The sequence below is a fragment of the Epargyreus clarus genome, unplaced genomic scaffold (assembly GCF_041222505.1).
Source record: "Epargyreus clarus isolate Ecla_fem2 unplaced genomic scaffold, WU_Ecla_fem_2.2 ptg000034l, whole genome shotgun sequence".
NCBI classification, from domain to species: domain Eukaryota; kingdom Metazoa; phylum Arthropoda; class Insecta; order Lepidoptera; family Hesperiidae; genus Epargyreus; species Epargyreus clarus.
Genome location: NW_027332239.1, coordinates 4,036,489 through 4,054,471, shown reverse-complemented (window position 1 = coordinate 4,054,471; position 17,983 = coordinate 4,036,489). Strand labels below are relative to the sequence as shown.

General features: G+C 34.7%; 1 protein-coding gene across 3 annotated transcripts in view; it reads right to left on the bottom strand.

The window, feature by feature from the left end:
• Ntan1 (N-terminal amidohydrolase 1) overlaps positions 1-17,983 on the bottom strand; it is a 113,840-nt gene that overhangs the window by 35,767 nt on the left and 60,090 nt on the right. For all 3 annotated transcript variants that reach the window (XM_073091295.1, XM_073091297.1, XM_073091296.1), the window contains one exon: positions 10,480-10,533. The gene's annotated coding sequence lies outside the window, so the exon portion shown is untranslated. The remainder of the gene's footprint in view (positions 1-10,479; positions 10,534-17,983) is intronic.

Below are 17,983 nucleotides of genomic sequence, written 5' to 3'. Positions count from 1 at the left end.
TTTGCAATAAAAACTCCAATTGAATTTTTCTTCCTGTATTTTCTTTTCTTGACCATTTACAATATTCTTCTATTTTCCGGAGCGTGCCGGACCCTATTTCTAGCCACCTTAAGTGGCAAAGTGAGTGTTACAACCGACGGGGGGCTAACGCAGCAGTCGCTTTTACTCCCGTCTCGCTCACTTCCTATAGCCCTCTCTTTCTATCATGCATCTCGCTCACTCGTGTCCCTCTCTTTCTATCTTTACTTTATTTTTATTTCTCTTTATTTATTTACATTAAATACCTTATTTTAAACATAGTTGTACATTATTTTTCATACACATTAAATATTCTTATAAAATCAACAATCTTACGTACTAAAAAACAATAATATGAATTACAATATATCAACTATTCTTAAATTTATTCGCCGTCCGCAACAATTATAATGTTTTTTATGTTATTTAACACCTGCCGCAAACTTTCTGCATTCACCAAGGGTTGACTGGTAGAAAATGCCATCAGGCATTATGTTTTGCCCTTTTGTAGCTTAACTTTCTGTTAGTGTTACAATAAATAAATAAATAAATAAAATAACTTCAAGGCAAGGTTTTTCTAGGCATGTGAGCTTTTTGTTACACTATAAAAACCATTAAATTATCGATAAATTAACATGAAATGGTATATCTATCTACCCATACACATAATTATGAACCACTCCTTAAGATATATCGATATTATTTGATTACGTGACAATACGCGTATGTCTGCGAAATGTTCTGATTTGATATCTTTCTCGGAATTTTTAATGTTGGAACGTCTTTCTAGATATTCTTACTGTACTCAAGATAATGTACGTTAAACGTCAATGATTTTTGATTGGAACAAGACGATTTCCGTTCCAAAGTTTTATTTTTTTCTTTTAACCTATAAGGCAAAACCCGTTGCCTGATGGAAAGCAATTACCGTCACCTATGGAGATTTACAACAACAGAAAAGTCGCTTATGGGGCTTTGAAAAAAGTTAAATCTACTTCAATCTTTCTTATATTTATCTTATATATAAAATTCTTGTGTCACAATTTTGTTATCGTACTCCTCCGAAACGTCTTTAACTCTTTACCGATTTTCAAAAAAAAATATATGTATATTCATTAGGTATGAGAATCGGCTACTATCTATTTTTCATACCCCTAAGTGACAGTGATAAGGGTTGTTCACTCTTAACATTTTTTTATTTATATGGCAACAACGTTTGCCGGGCCGGCGAGTTTCTTATATTAACCTATATATACTTAAGTTTCGAAAAATAACATGTTAATAAAATATTTGAATATTTAAAATATTTAAAAGTGTAAGGCGGTGCATTTGCAAGGAGCAAGGACCATTTATGCGACTTTTACAAAAAATGTTACTATCAAACGTCAGTAACTTTCATGATATCATAGGAACCATCTACTTTTTGGTTGTTAAATTGAAGTAATCGCTAAATCTTAAGTCATTCTTGTTTGGGTAAGTATGTCATTTTTCTACTTGATGTGAGGTCGGATTATTACGTGAATTGCAGTAGTGCTTAGATAATTTTGGACACAATGGTATGTCGTTGTGAATGAATCGCAAAAAAATACATATAAACATTTGTATACACTGACATTGGGTACAACTTCATATATTAGTCTAAACGACTGATTATGTTAATAGTTGCTGTCTGAGTAAACAAGAGTTTTTCACTTCCGGGCACAGGTAGAGACTTTTCCCGGAGAAGTCCTACAATACTAATTTCCATGATACGATATACAAGAAACTAAATTTTATAGTAATCAGTATGGTCATTGAATGTCCAGTGTAGCTTAGTAGGTACAGTATGTTCTCATTAGACATACTTTTCTATAACAAGATACAAATATGTCCCATACTTAAAACAATCTCGATTATAAAGAGCCGTTCACTAAATCTACAAGTCAGAGGTAGAAAACCCAAAGTAAATTTTGAATAAATCTAAGAGCCACGTCCCAGAGAGCCATTTCACAAGCTTCCTATGACGTAGAGCGTATTGCTTGCGAGACCGTCTTCGGATTTCACGGCGAAACAGTTTGCATATAGATTAATATCCAGCATAATGCATTGCAACGGGCACGACAGTGCATTATTCTGTGAATAATTACGGATAAGTACGTACGGTGAGGAGGAACAAGTCACAAATGTCATGGGTACAGTTGTTTCCAAACAGAGTACGATTTGAAAGGTTCATTCAAAGGGATTTTCATGTTTTATATACATGTAGAAACTAAATAAGTATTAAATAATGCTCTTGTAGTCCCAAATTTTGTGGTAATCATTAGCATACATGGAGAGGAGTGTACAAACATTACCCAGAACTGAAATTAAATTTGTCAGCTATTTTCTTTGCCAAGAATGAAACCCGAAACCGTCTACGTGGCAGATCACTATTCTATGAATACCGGCAGTTGGAAACCGGAATTCACGACCAATAATACTCAGGATTTTCCACCGTTTTTAGATGTTTTATCGTTAAATACCAGTATATTAAAATTTGTTTTGCACTTCAAAAACAGAAAAGATTAGATAAATAAGTCTGACGCATTTAAATAGCTCATTGTTTTAAAAACTCGGGATACATTTCGGATAGATGGCTATCTTTATTTGATATTTTTACTAAACAGATTTTATCTGTGACTGAGTCATGTTTGGTTAATCGATTCGTGTTAATCGAGACTATAAATATCGATATAACTACGATATATGACACGGATCCTAATAAAATCCACTAAGTAAAAGATAAATTGACTGGTTTCATGCGCATTGTGCACTAACAAAATGATTTTAATCCTAAGTTTATCGCACTAACTGACTTTAATGAATCTGACTGGGTAATTCAATGGGAATGTATGTATTAAAATATTGAAAGATAGTTTACACACCAAATGTTGTAGATCCAAAGTTATCATGATCGAGATCCACCATGACGTCGATAGTTGGATGACTAAAAATTATGAATTTGTCTAACACTATCAAAGTAAATATTAAAATGTCTAGTATGGTATTTTATTTTCTCATGACAACATTAACATTTTATATTACACATAATTACTATTTTTTTAGGAACATATACATAACCACTGTGCTTTTTATGTTTCCCTAGATTAGGTATATATTTTTTAACGTTTTTAAAATTTGTATTTTCGAAACAAAGTACTTTATTTCCTTCTACTAAAATATTATTAAGAGAAATATATCTTATACATACGATTATAATCTTATATATAAAATTCTCGTGTCCCAGTTAGTTACCGTACTCCTTCGAAACGGCTTTACCGGTTTTCACCAAATTTTATATGCATATTCCGTAGGTCTGAGAATCGACTTTGTACTATCTATTTTTCATATCCCTTAGTGATAAGGGCTGCTCACCTTTAAAATTTATTTTATTTATATGGGAACACAACGTTTACCGGGTCAGCTAGTAGTACTATACTATAGATTGAAAGACTTGACACATTCAATCGGTCCAAATGTCGATGTAAGTAAAATCGTCAGTGTGAACCAAGCCTAAAGCAACTTGCACATGTCATTTATCTGACGGATTTTATAGTTCGCGGTGATTCTAAGAAAAATATTATTTCCGCGCTATAAAGTTTTATTGTCCTCTATGATCATCGAGCGAGCATTGATTTCCTTTCACTACAGGGATCTTATGTAAGTAAGAGAAATTCAATAATATTGGGCGGCGAGCGAGTCTTACCTAAACAGGATATACAGAAGCATCTTAAACCCATATAACTTAGTCAATTAATCGCGTATAGTTTACGCGGACTATACATACTATGAATAATTACACGAATCTAAAAAAAATACTTTTTGATTTTGTGAAAGAAGCAAACGAGCACGAAGTCCATATGATGATAAGCGGCACGTTGCCCATGGAAGTCCATTCCGCAGCATTCCGGATAGGGTAAGAGTCCAATATGATAATAGAATTGGTCACAGATGCGTTGCTACCCCTGAGAAGTTGGAATGCCTTATGTCTTTCTTCCTTACGTCACCCTTCAAGCTAAAACACAACAAGACACACACACAAGTACAAACACTGATCTAGGTAGCCAGTGACACACATAACCCGGCGACGATCCCTACGGCGTCTGATGCCTTTTGCAGGTTTCGTCTCGTAAACAAAACAAAATTAACAAACAACAAAAACCGACAAATTTATTACCTTGAAAATAATACTTTAAACTGTATTGATAACCAACCTGATGATATATAAGAAAGAAGGTTTTATTTAGACTTTAATTAAAACAACCTTACCTGATTTAATTTTCTTACTTGATTTAATTTCCTCCCTAGTGTCAGACGTGTTAGACACAGTGCAATGAGCGAATTTGATTCGCACAAATAGAAAAGGGAATTTCAACGCGATATGCACATCCTGACGGACGCATCACTCCGAGACTCCGACCCGCTTCGGAATTAAAGATCGTGCGGTTTAGTTAGTTATGCACGCACGTTCTGACGCGAAGCAGTCAAATATTGCGATGTTACATTGAACCAGAGATATAATTACACAAACTTACCGAGGTTGTAATTGATCATATTAAACTAATAACTCACTATTAATTAAACAAATGGACGTAGTTTAAAAATAAACGACATGATAAAAATGTCTAAAACAATTGCATTGCTACGCAACCGGCTTTAAACTCCACGACGACGTCTTCAAACTTTGATTAACATATTGTATATGTATCTATTTACTTCATTAAATTTTCGTACTTGATTTAATTTCCCCCCAAGTGTCAGACGTGTTAGACACAGTGTGACAGGTGCATTAGATTCGCACAAATAGAAAAGGGAATTTCAACGCGATATGCACATCCTGACGGACGCATCACTCCGAGACTCCGACCCGCTTCGGAATTACAGATCGTGCGGTTTAGTTAGTTATGCACGCACGTTCTGACGCGAAGCAGTCAAATATTGCGATGTTACATTGAACCAGAGATATAATTACACGAACATTTATTTTAGTTATTATCAGATCTTCTTTGATTATATTAAAACCATTGCACCAGTGGGAAATGAATGTCGAGAATTGTAGTAATAGATTCACGAAAAAATGTTCCGAACGTACACATTGGCACCATGTCTAAACAATTGTCAAGTTGTCAAGCAACCCCAGTATTTGGCAATCTCGTTGCTTAAAAATTCATAGATATTATAATTTTAGTTGTAAAAGTTAACGAAATATCTACATTACTCAATGAATTCTAAAGTTAAAAATGTAGATAGTAGCCGTACAGACGAACAAAAACTAAAAGCAGATTTTTAGGATTTTGCATCGAGCAAGTGGTGAACAAAAAATTGCAGTTATTTTAAAATCGTAGAGAAAATCTTGAATTATGATTATCCACACATGCTACCGAATAAAAAGTAGGTACGAGAATGTATCACGTAGACCACACACATACGAGTGAAAACTATCAAACAAAACAAATTGTAGACCGGAAATCGGAAGATTCTTTAAAAGCAGTTGTCATCGCCATTTCGATAATGGGTTGCCATTATTTAGTATTGTGGAAATGTTCGAACAACATGTTTACTAGTAAAAATCCTGTTTAAGCTATGTAGAGATTGTGTTAAAAATGTATAGAATGTTTACAGATTTGTCTCAATTTGTGTGCTAAAATAGTGATATATCATGTAAGCTTTATCGTCTAAACATGGCTTTCTGCTTTTCTAAGAAACCCTAAACATTATTTCGCACCATATAATTTACTTTTCACAAAAAAATCTGTAATAAATACTAAAAACTTCACCTAAACATACATTTTACTTACATATTTTTGTTCGACGTAAACTCAGTCTTAACTTACTTGACATTGTCGGTATCATCGAACCCCCAATTGGAAAATACGCTTTCATAGGTATAAATTAAACTTAATATGGCCAATGGTCAGTGAACCGCCGTATTTAGTAACTTGATTGAAAGTCTAATCGAAAATTTACATTCGATTGCTACCGGTGTCAGTTATAAATCACTGTTCCATTGCCATCATAATTAAGCCACTGAATGATTCCCTGACTGATGGTTTAAATTATTATTTTTTGATTGACAATGAAACAAACATCGGTTCAGAGCTTAATGGAATCGATTTATTCATGAATCGATTATATTTAACTCTTTATAAAAGCCGACGATATGAAACCTTGCGGAAGAGAGAACTTGAGAATGGACTGAATTAATTGAAAATTAATTGATTTTATAAATTCATATTTCACATAAAATGTTTGATTAGATAAAAAAAATAGTTCGTTATCCAAGTTCCAACAACGATGCTTTCCTAATAAATGCTATTTATCAATATTTTTTCGTGAAAATAGGTCTAATCTTACCTATGCTTCGTATAATTGAAATAAAAGTATCTTAAAAATTAGTAAATTCCATTGGTAAATTCCCTCGTATAAACCTACCTACCTATAAAATATCGTCTGCACACCACATAATTTCGAAGCGAAATGTTCTACACTGTGATTACACATTGCACCGAAACGCGTGAATAATTGCTGGCCCCGCCACGCGCCCTATACTCAACATGACCACGTGTTTTCCATATAAAAGCAGGATGCTTCAGAATATTAAAAAGTGTGGCTACTTTCCATAATTCAGCAAGAGATGGCGCCATAAACATACTGAATCATTTCGGAATTTTTAAAAACATCTTGTAAATGTACAAAGTTCCGAAATTTGACAGCGAGGCCGCTGCCTAGGGATCACCTCGCCTGATTCTCCCTTCGCGAAGTTATTTTACTAGTCTTTGCAAAATGGAAAGAGTTACACTTATATTGTTACACTCACACAATTCTTTAATATTAATCGAAGCAAGTCAATTTCAAACTAAAGAGTTTATTTTTCAAATAACAATGTAGCAGTTAATTTATCTATTTCGTTATTTGAGATGGGGTTATTTTTGCCTTTGCTGAGGAATTAGCTTGACAGTGGGACTGTCCGATCCAAAGCGGGACCTATGGTCATATTACCGATACCTGAACAAGTCCGATGGAAATAAAACAATGCGAAATGGCGCAATATTCTTACATTCAAATTTCCAGCATATTAAATTGACGAATAAATTAACATATACTTGAATTATAGGAAGGGAACCCGCGGCTCTTTACCTAAACTGCAGTCGCGTCAATTTTCATGAGCGTTTCCGTGAATTCTGTACTTCGACGGTTTGAAAGCATGTTTATACTTAATTTAAATTTCGGGTAAAACTCATAGATCTATGTTGACCATGTGTCAGCGTTTGGATATCCAGATTCGGATATCCAGACCAGCAAATAGGAGTTATATTGTAGAAAGCGTTATGGGGACACGCTGCTGCCTATGCTCTGGGTTATAAATTTGTAGCCTCCTACAACATCGGCAGTAAAAACATACATTTGTACTACTCTATACCTCATTACCGGCTCATATAGACATCGAGCTGGTAACTCCGACAAACCATATTGGAACAGCGAGGTAGATAGTTTGGTTGTTGTTACAAATATATTGCAGCAATACAATCCAAAATGTTTGTAAGTAGGTAAAATACTAACTACAAAGCACCTTAACTTAATTTATAGCATTTGAGAGTTGCTTAGCGATTTGAGAAGCCTCGGGTATTGCTAAGCGAAGCGGCGTATTAAATCGACAAAGGATAATATCGGCTAGATGCTAGACCGTCGAGATAAGTTTGATGAAATATGCGTATAGTCTTTAGTAATTGTAAGCTCAACTTTACGAATGCAAATTGCGTTTAACGTAAGATAATCTGTAATAGTATGAACCTGTTGTAGTTATTTTTGTTTCTTTGGTTATCTTGCAAACTGCTAGTATAGAGGATGTATTTTTTTTTTCAAAATGAACACATTCGATTCCCGAATAGAGAAAAAGATATTTTGAAAAAGTGCAGTTTTAGTTTTTATCAAAATCGGCCTCGTAACTCCTTTCAGCATTTTTTGCTTATCCTTATAGTTTCGGATTTGGCCCTGAAGGCCTATTTGAAAAATTCAACCTGTATATATAATGTTGGTAGCAAAATTTTAAGGTGTCAATAGAAAAACCATACTATTTATAGGCAGTAACAAGACTAGGAAAAAAGAAAACCTAATTTTTGTCTGATTTAAAATGCGGCAATAAAAAGTCGTGGTGTTTTTTGTCTACGCACTAGTGTGGAGTTATGGACACAGACGAGGTCACAGGCATAAGCTAGTTAAACATTAAGCTACTAGACATTAAACGGATTAATAATAATATTTTGATGTTTATCGTCACGAACAGAATTTAAATGCATATATTATGTATTTAGGAGAAATTCTGATCACCATAAAAAATAAGATAACATGACAATTTCGTCCATATTTAAACATATAAAACACATTTAAGATTATTCGATTCAAATTTGTTATATCAAATTAATGCATAATAATTTGTTTACTCAATAAACATATATAGTATTAAAGCTTATGCAAAAAAACAATAAGAGTTAAAGAGCAAAACCAATTTCCTCATTACCAGATTACCATTACGACCGGTGAAACAGTGTTTATTAAAAGTCTAATTTCACAACTTGCTCTAATCCTTAGCAAATTGCCCTTCCGAGAAGTCTAGTATCTCATTAGCCAGCAATAATTACGTTTCGAGATAAACCGTGGCACATATACGCGTCCTACTCTAACATAAAGGTTTGTGTATAGGAACGTGACAGAGAGATCTAGATATCGCGTATCAGATGAGAACGAGATCAGAACGCGGTTGAGATATTAGTATTACAAACGTCTCATTATTTATTGCGATATTTTCTGTTGTGAGCAACTAGCGACGCTACATTAACTCTGTAATGAACTCACGTTTAGAACACAATCGAGCTAGGAAATGCAATCGTTTAGTTTGGACTACGAGTCGAATCGTCGACCCTAGTAACACCAATGAAATTAAGTAAGATTATTAATATTGACCGTTTAATGTATTTTGAATTTCCGCATAGATAAGTATTGATATCTCGCCGCCTTGTAATTGAAGGAAGCCCTTAAATCGCTTAAACGGCTTACAATTCTGTCAGCCATTTCATGGCTGTCATGTAGTCATTTACGCAGAACAAAGCCGACATGCTTGCAAGTTGTTGCTTGTTAAGTGGTGCAAAAACACGAAATCGAAGAAAAAGTGCGGAGAAATATCGTTTCATTCGTAAATGATCTAAAAACTATATATTTTTTAATAATTTTCAAACACGAAAATAGATAACAGTGACAATTTCAAAACTGGTTACATTTTCATGTTAGGAGTGAGTAATCTTTACTAATCTATGGTCCACATGTAAATCTTACCAAGGATAATTCCTTGCAACGCACCTTCATGTGATATAATTACACAAAAATGTTACTGTATTTATTTATTTATTTTTATTTATTTATTGATTTAGATACACCATCGACTTATCACTAGACAAATAACTGTAACAATAAAATTGTATTATAATATAATCTTAATAATATAATATTGTTCCAAATTGATGTTATAATTGTAGATTCTACGTAAAAATGTTTTAATACATGACATACATATGTCGCCAAAATCCCTAACAATAATGGTTGCGTTATTAGACAACCCCATTATTAGACTTTAATTTTTACTTTAGACATGACCATTATTTGTTACTATGTCAACAGTTATTAGGAATATTAAGTTAGAATGGCTAGTCCATTAAATATTTTCGAAGCCAGGTTTAACGACCTTTGATCGCGATCACTGCAAATAGACATGTAAATAGCAGATATGATAATATTTTTTATTACTAATATCTTTGTTCATTAAATTTAATAATAATCAGTACTTTTTATTTGTGCTTCGTGATGAATTTGTATACAATGTCTTAAGTATGTATCAATTGATATTTTAAGATTAAACTGTATTATTTTTTGTTTGTACGTAAAATAAATCGCTTGATAAAACATTGCAAATGTCGATATATCTCCTATATTATACGAAGCTGGCGATAAAGCGATATCTTATATATAAAATTCTCGTGTCACAATGTTAGTTACCGAAGAAACGGCTTTACCGATTTTCACCAAATTGCATATTCAGTAGGTCTGAGAATCGGGTACTATCTATTCATACCCCTAAGTAATAAGGATTGTTCAGGGTTGTTGTTGCTTAACATTATTTTATTTATATGGCAACACAACGTTTGCCGGGTCAGCTAGTGGTATAATGAAAAATATGGTTACGTGTCATTTGGAATCGAAGAAGTTGCCAGTGTATGGTCAACTTTGAAAAAGTCATCCCTACATCAAAAGGAACACATACTGCATTTAAACTACAATAAAATATAAATTTAAACTACAATTCCCCTCCACCACAACTAATTAAACATACAGTGACATCATTTTATTTTAAAATGTTAATTAATGTAATAATGAGTACCTACTAGGACTTACATTTATATTAAGTGACCTTTACACGTCGGTGTTCATACGCGGCAATGGCACTCTCTGAAACAAATAAAGTCAAAACATTAAAATGGAGTAACTGTTCTGGTCTTCCCGGTTCGACCCAGAGTCTATTTCGGAGGCACCACCGCCACATCTAATTACATTGCTTTCACAAGGTAGGAACGGCTGCGATTCTGTTTAAGGTGGTGTTAAGGACTTAAAACCCTTATACCCCAAGGGTTTGAGCCCTTGGGGTATTTTTCACGTACCTAAATGTATCCCTTAACATTCTTTGGAACATTAAAAAAATATTCACACTTAGGTATTAATGAACTTTGAACAACTGCGGTCGACACATCTTGTATTATATATTGTGGGCAACACTATTTTACCAATCTGCATTGAACTCAGATCTCAATGACTATGAGTATAATAAATCCAGACAAGTTAAGAAAAATAATGATCATAAAAAGATGAAACGATATGCACAAAATAATCGAAAACAGATTCCAAATGAATAAAATAAAACAAACAGTTGAAAATAGTAAATGTTATGTAAAGTACAATCAGTCAAAGAAACGAAATCCTATGAAATTACCCTTCGGGAACCGGACCTTATTGGATGACATACCTCACCGTAATCGAGATCAACAATCTCTTAAATAGTGTGTCGCGTCGGTAAAAAGTGATTATGAACGATTATTTATGCACGTCCGCTGTCTTCGGTGAACGGCCTACGCCAAATTGTAAGAGAACACGCAGACAAACGAAATCGACTAAGATATAGAAGCAATGTTATTTGTACGTAATACACATTCACATTGAATATTGTAATTGCAGGACGGGTTTATAACAAAATCAAAATTCGATTGAATTCGATTAGAATTTGATTACTTTATGTTACTAGTATGATAACGTAATGTCTTATGTAAGGCAAAAAATCTACACAGAAAGCATATAATGAATGAATCATTGATTCTTGAGAAGAACAGGATCGAAACAAAAGAACAACTGTAGTCCCATTCCCTTTTTTCTGTCTCCGTGGTGTATTGACAGCGGTAGTGCATGTGTACTTCGTTAGCTTATAACAGGATTCCTTAGATAACATACAACGGGCACACTTCCTGCCGTTTGCGATATGTGGTCGAGAGCAGTAAATCTTTGCCGCTCCAACTATTTCTATATTTCATTATTGCAATAAAGAAGATGGGGCGATATCTTCATTACTGGGCGCATAGAATCGATGCCACGATAATTACGGTTCGCTCGCAGCCGACCGACGACCGATGAAATTAATTCCAGATGGAGGTTAGCGAAATAGTGCATCGTGCAAATATTATACGTGGAATGTTATTGATGATAGCAACAGTAGATATTGAGTCACAGACAGAGAAATTAGAAACATCATAACATTTTAACGGTAATAAAAGCCATGTTAGTTTATTACCGAAACATTTCCGCTTATCGAAGAGAACAGATAAAACATAAGTTATCAACGAAACAGCTCACTCAACACCGTTTGGAAGACACTTATCTTGGAAAGTTCGTTCACGATGCACTTTTATCTGTGCGTTAGTCATAAATTTTTGGTCGAAGCTCTCAATATCTGGATGGATACGGACGCGTAAATTATAAGCGGCCGTCACGACTGAACGGCTCGAGCGCGTTATCTGTTTCTCAGAAACAAACAAAAAATATCAACGAGAGACCGCAACGTAACAGAACACATTTTTAATGAATTATATCAAGAGTACGTCTAGACGATAACGTTTTTGACGAAGCAAATTATCTTCTAACATATTTAATGTAGAGTTGAGCTTCTCTTGGACATGTGTGAAATGAAAAAGTCTTGCAATATTTTTGTGGATAATTCTTTTTAACATTTACTGCTAATGAGTACATGCCAGCAGACGGCCTTGTAGCTTATAGAAAATGGAATGTGTAACGTTTAGTTTTCGTTCATTACAAAAATGCGTTGAGTAATTCTTTATTGCTTATAGAAAGTCAATAAGTTTTAAATAATAACGCAAATTGCAAGGAACAATAGCATCTGTAGAACCAACTGAGCATATTATTGAGCAATTTGGAACGATCGCGTGGTGCGATATCGATGGCTCAAATCCAAATCACAGCAATTTCGTGGAACGTTATAACAGTATTTTTTTTTGTAAAATAACACGTTCTATCACACGTAACGTGTGTTTAAGGTAGGTTTGAGGTCGACAGATTTAGAATGTACTGTTTTGATGTGAATTAAAACAGCTACAAATATTAGTATGAATTATGTTACCTTCACTTAACTTTAGCTAATCTCTAGATATCTCCAATGTATTCACAGATCCTATGTCATTGACCCGTTAGTAATAAAGACATTATAAAATTAAGTCAAGGGTTTTTTAGCATCTACAATATGAACCTCTGACGACTAATGAGTAAACGTATTATAATATAGATTGTTCACTGTAACATCGTGGCGGTCCTCCACGATTCGGTTTGCACAGACCTTCTTGCCACGGACGTGTAAGATGTAGAATGAGCTTCCTCCCGAGGTATTCCCGGAGCGCTATGACATGGGGCTCTTCGAAAAAGGTGCAAAAAGAGCTGTCCTTCAAAGCCGGCGATGCACTGGCAATTAGCATTCTGGTGTTGCAAATTCCATAGGCGATGTTAACTACTTTCCATCAGGTAACACGTCTGCTTTATCGTCAGGTTCAAATATAAAAAAAATATTAGCTATTTTTTTCACTAGAATTTTAATTCTCAGTACAATAACAAGTAAAATAATAATGATACCTAACATGTGTCTACTTGACGGGACTTAGAACACTTACTATATAACAGAACATGTAAGTAAACAATCAATAATCACAGCTGTCCAATGTAACCCTTAAATTGATTGTAAAGCAACGTTTAATTGGACAAGTGTTTATTAAAATCTCAACCATCTATTTACATTAGAAAGTCTGTAAGATTGCATAAGCGAAGTAGCGTGTACGGCAGATAGCTGATATTCAATAGATCATTAGCAATAAATGAGACAATATTGTCAGTCCGTCCATCGGGCGCGCCCGTCCTACTATCGCTGTTGGTGAGGTCATTAATCATCTCCCAGTGGCGTCCGTATGGACATAAAACACAGAGATTACACTGACCGTAAATGTTACATCACTTGTTACGTTCATCTTAAAGTCAATTTTGAACCCCAAATCATTTATATGCACCGCCGTCCGCACACTACCGACGCTCGCAAATCAAATCTATTACCGGAAAATTTGCAATCAAAACAGACGAGAAGTACAGTGAAGATTAAGTTTTCGACATACCTTTCAAAGACGGGAATCAATAATGGGCAGTGAAATAACCAGGCGTAAAATGTACATTAAAATGTACATAATTCTGTAATTTAATTTATGTTTAAAACTACTATTAAATTGTGTTTCGTACTTGAAATAGCTTGTAATGTAACTTGCAGGTGTACTAAGTTTAATAACGTCATAACTAAGTCTTTAAAATTTTACTTCGCTTTTAAGTTGCGTATTTAATACAAAGCTTACTCATAACTTACGTCGACTTTAAATTTTATACACACGTTTTTCAGTAAGTAAGAAAAAGTCCCAGGCATTTATTAGAAGACAACATCATCAGTGCGATATTACCGGACAATTTAAGCGTTAAACACATAAGAGATGAGTTATAGACGAAACTACAGACAATAGAGAACTCTTATATCGGGACGCGGCGCCAACACAAAAGGAACACCGCCACATGACTGCGATACGATGGCCCAATGTTCGGATAAAATAAAAAAGATCATTAACGAACGCATTCAATTGTATAATCATGACGGCCTCTCGTGTCATTTAGCGTTTAACTCTTAATTTGACAGCGGTATGATTGGCTTCGATCTTCGACAATTGTTTGCTTAAGAGCTTATTTCTTTTTAGCTCGACAACGTCGTATTGAAGACAAATACAATATGTGATAGTTTAAATACTAATGAAGATAACAAAAAAGTTTAGGCAATTGGAATTCACAAAATATTGGTATTGACATATAACAGGCATTAATACATTTTTCGTCGAAGTATTTATCAATATGTCTCACTGTAGCGGGATCTAGTAATAGAATAATATATATAACTGATCGACCGTGACTTCTTTTTGGCATCTACGAATGAAAGAAGTTTCAAACTCTTTTATTTGTCTTTAGTTATGTCTTTATTAGGTTATTTGTTCACTACTTAAAGTGCAATAGACAAGTCACTTTTAATACAAGTTTACATATATACAGACTCTTGTTGTTCTAACAATAAGCTTTTAAAAATAATTCAAGTAAGTATCTATCATCAAAATCAGTCCCGTACTTTTTGTAAGACATTCGATCAATTTAATGGCTTTAAATAAACATACATTAAAACATTAATGTCTCTTTAATTTCAGTGTCTTTGTTATTGTTACTCTATTCCTAATCTACTGTCGCCTCCTTTGTTAGAGTGTCGCTATCGACACTCTATTGAAAAAAACCATGAAAAAAGCAAAACTAAATCCCCCCGGTAAACACTAAACTAGCATACTTAAACTGCCAATGCACAGCACGTCCAAAGTGAATCCGCGGAAGAAAGACGATACAATCTAGGCACAGCCACCGCTCACGAGCGAACATTTGACGCTCTCCGCATTCCGTGAATGGACCTGATGCTACAGGTAGACAATGACGCAACGTGGATTAAGCGTTTGTGTCATCCTTGCCTATTAGTAAGTAAATATTGAAAGTTAAACTGTGTAAACTAACCTTTTCTTAGTTTAAGAACTTTTCAACCATTGTCAACTGCCTCATGTATCTTGAAGAACATTGTGAAAAATATAAGCATGAGTCTGACGATATTTTTTACCTACCGCGGTAATTATTGCTTAAATAAGAAATACATTTATGACTAAAAATTCTAGGGCACGTTGAATTATAACAGATAATATTTTTAGAACACAATCGATCGAACAATCGATTTTTTTCGCTCTAAATAATAATATATCTGATCCTTCGAGTACGGAATGGTTTGAAGTACCGAAGTTCATGAAATAATCAATTCAAATATTTTACATTTTAGTGGTAATGTATTCAAAAAGACTATCGAAGAGCAGAAATCATAAAAGTCAGGTTAGTCTTTAAGACCAGTATTGAAGCTATGTTCCCTTAAAATATTGCATCGTCTAAAGTGTCTTATGCATGTGCAGACACAGGCAATTTAGTATTTCAGAGTGTAATAATACGGTTTATTCCGGAACGAGCAAACGCATTGACCTTTAGTTTACTTGACTGCGTGTCAATCGACGGATTGATACGTGCCGTATTGAAACGTCAGGACACGATACAATCTGCCGATCGTTAGGGTGATTTCTCCGCGGGAGCACACTGGCGTCACCTATTACGTGGGGAGTCCAGCCACATTAGTTATTCAATTATGCGAAGTCCCCATCTGATTGCCGCTCGAAGCTTTCAACTTCCCACCATTCAAATTGAAAAGAAGGAATAAATAATAATGTCCATTTAGAGAAATGAATAGACGACCATTATGAGATGCTAAAAACGCTATAGATAAAGATACGGATAGTCGTCGTGGAGGTTATAGAACCTTAAATGTAGACAGACGTTGATCAAGATGTATATTTGTTAGAGATAAGCTAATACAAATTCGTGATCCATCAATAAGAGCGCGGGAGGGTGTAAAAACGGTCGCGAACGCATCCTCGGCTCGAATAAAGCCTCGTTACGCGCCCGCTTCGTGAATGATGGATGAGCGTATCTAACTTGCAACAACGTTGTACTCGCCTACAACAACTTTAAACTCTAATTCAATGAAAGAAAGACCAAATGGAGTGTTAAATGATGATATTGACTTGAATTCGTCTGGTATGCAACCACAATGATTGACAAGTCCGGGCCGATAGTATCGGCCGTCATTTATAACACCGCCACCGCTAGTTAGTACACATTCATTGCTCTATCGTGTACTTGAATAATGAAGGGACTGTAACTAAGTAAGCCATTTGTTTGTAAATTTGATTTGAAAAGAACGTTATGATCTCAGAGATTCTAAATGCAACTATATGCGTTTAGATCTTAAACTTTAAATGCAATCTACATCTACATTATAATAAAGATGGATATAAAGTTTATATTAAATGCGCCAATTTTGATCAATCTTCTATGTACTTGAAGAATAATAAGGAACGATAACGGACGAGTATTTTAATTAAAGAGTCACAGCCGTAGATTTAGACACCTTTATATCTATGGAGTCCCCTATTAGTCAGCAAAGAAGTCACTCCATTCATCGCATAGGAAATATTCCGTTTATGTCAGAATAAATAAATACTATCGTGACAGTAGAAAGTGGTGGCATATCGCTGTTGCTACATTTGTTGCAAATGCATGGTGACGTTTATAAATAACTCAAAGACTCGGATAAGCAAAATACTTGTGCATTCACAAGGAACTTGAATTATGCAATGAAATATACTGAGAAATCCGATTTTAATCTAAAGATACAACGAAATTATTGCAAGTCGGGTTCTAAAAAGCAATGGTTTAAAATTTTGGGATTTTATGAATTTTAGAGCGCCTGTTGCTAGGTATATATTTCGCTAACACTATATTGCGGTAATTAGTGAATTGAAAGCATTTGTACTGATTACATACTAATCTTCGGCTCTTCCGTTCTATTTGTAATCATTAGATAACAGTAGTTAAAATTGCATGTCGTTTTTAAATACCTTGTGGATATCGGAAGCTTCATGAACGGTTTGAAAACATTCGACACGGGTTTGCCATTAACCCATGCCTCCCTACTCCAATCCTACGAGCAGCGTGCTGGAATATTCTTTAAGCCTTCAAGACCTCTGTCCAGGATACACTATCAAGTAAAAGTATATTAAACAACATGAAGATGTTTAAGGTTCACACGGTGGAGCGATCATAATAGTAATATAGCATGAGGGCAGATTGGCAGACACCGAGAACACCGAAGGGCCGCGAGGCGCGACCGTTACTTCGTGTCCAATAAATCCGAGAACAAACGACGGCAATAAGGAACGCCGCGCGTCCCGGATCTATCGCCTGTCGGATGGACGCAGTAGGTACCGCCGTCACACTAAATTATAAACGGAACAGTCTAAATTGTAACATTATTTTGAAGTTGGTAAAGTTTTACGGCAGGCTATCACCAAGTTACGTTAAGTTTGAGGACAGTTTCAAATTTTCGGAACGCATTTTGATAAGAGAAAATAACCATCACACGCATGGATGCAGCATAATTTTAAAGGTAGATAAAACCCGCCATGATTTCTAAATGCTTGACTGTAGTCTTGACACTTCTCAGTCTTAGAGGCAACCCTTGTCCAGTGGTGGGACAATAAAGGTTTTCGATAGCAAAAAGTTTTAAGTTTAAAAAATACCCAAATTAAAAGGTAATTTCATAAATGTCTTTTATAGAGCAAATGATTATGACGATGCA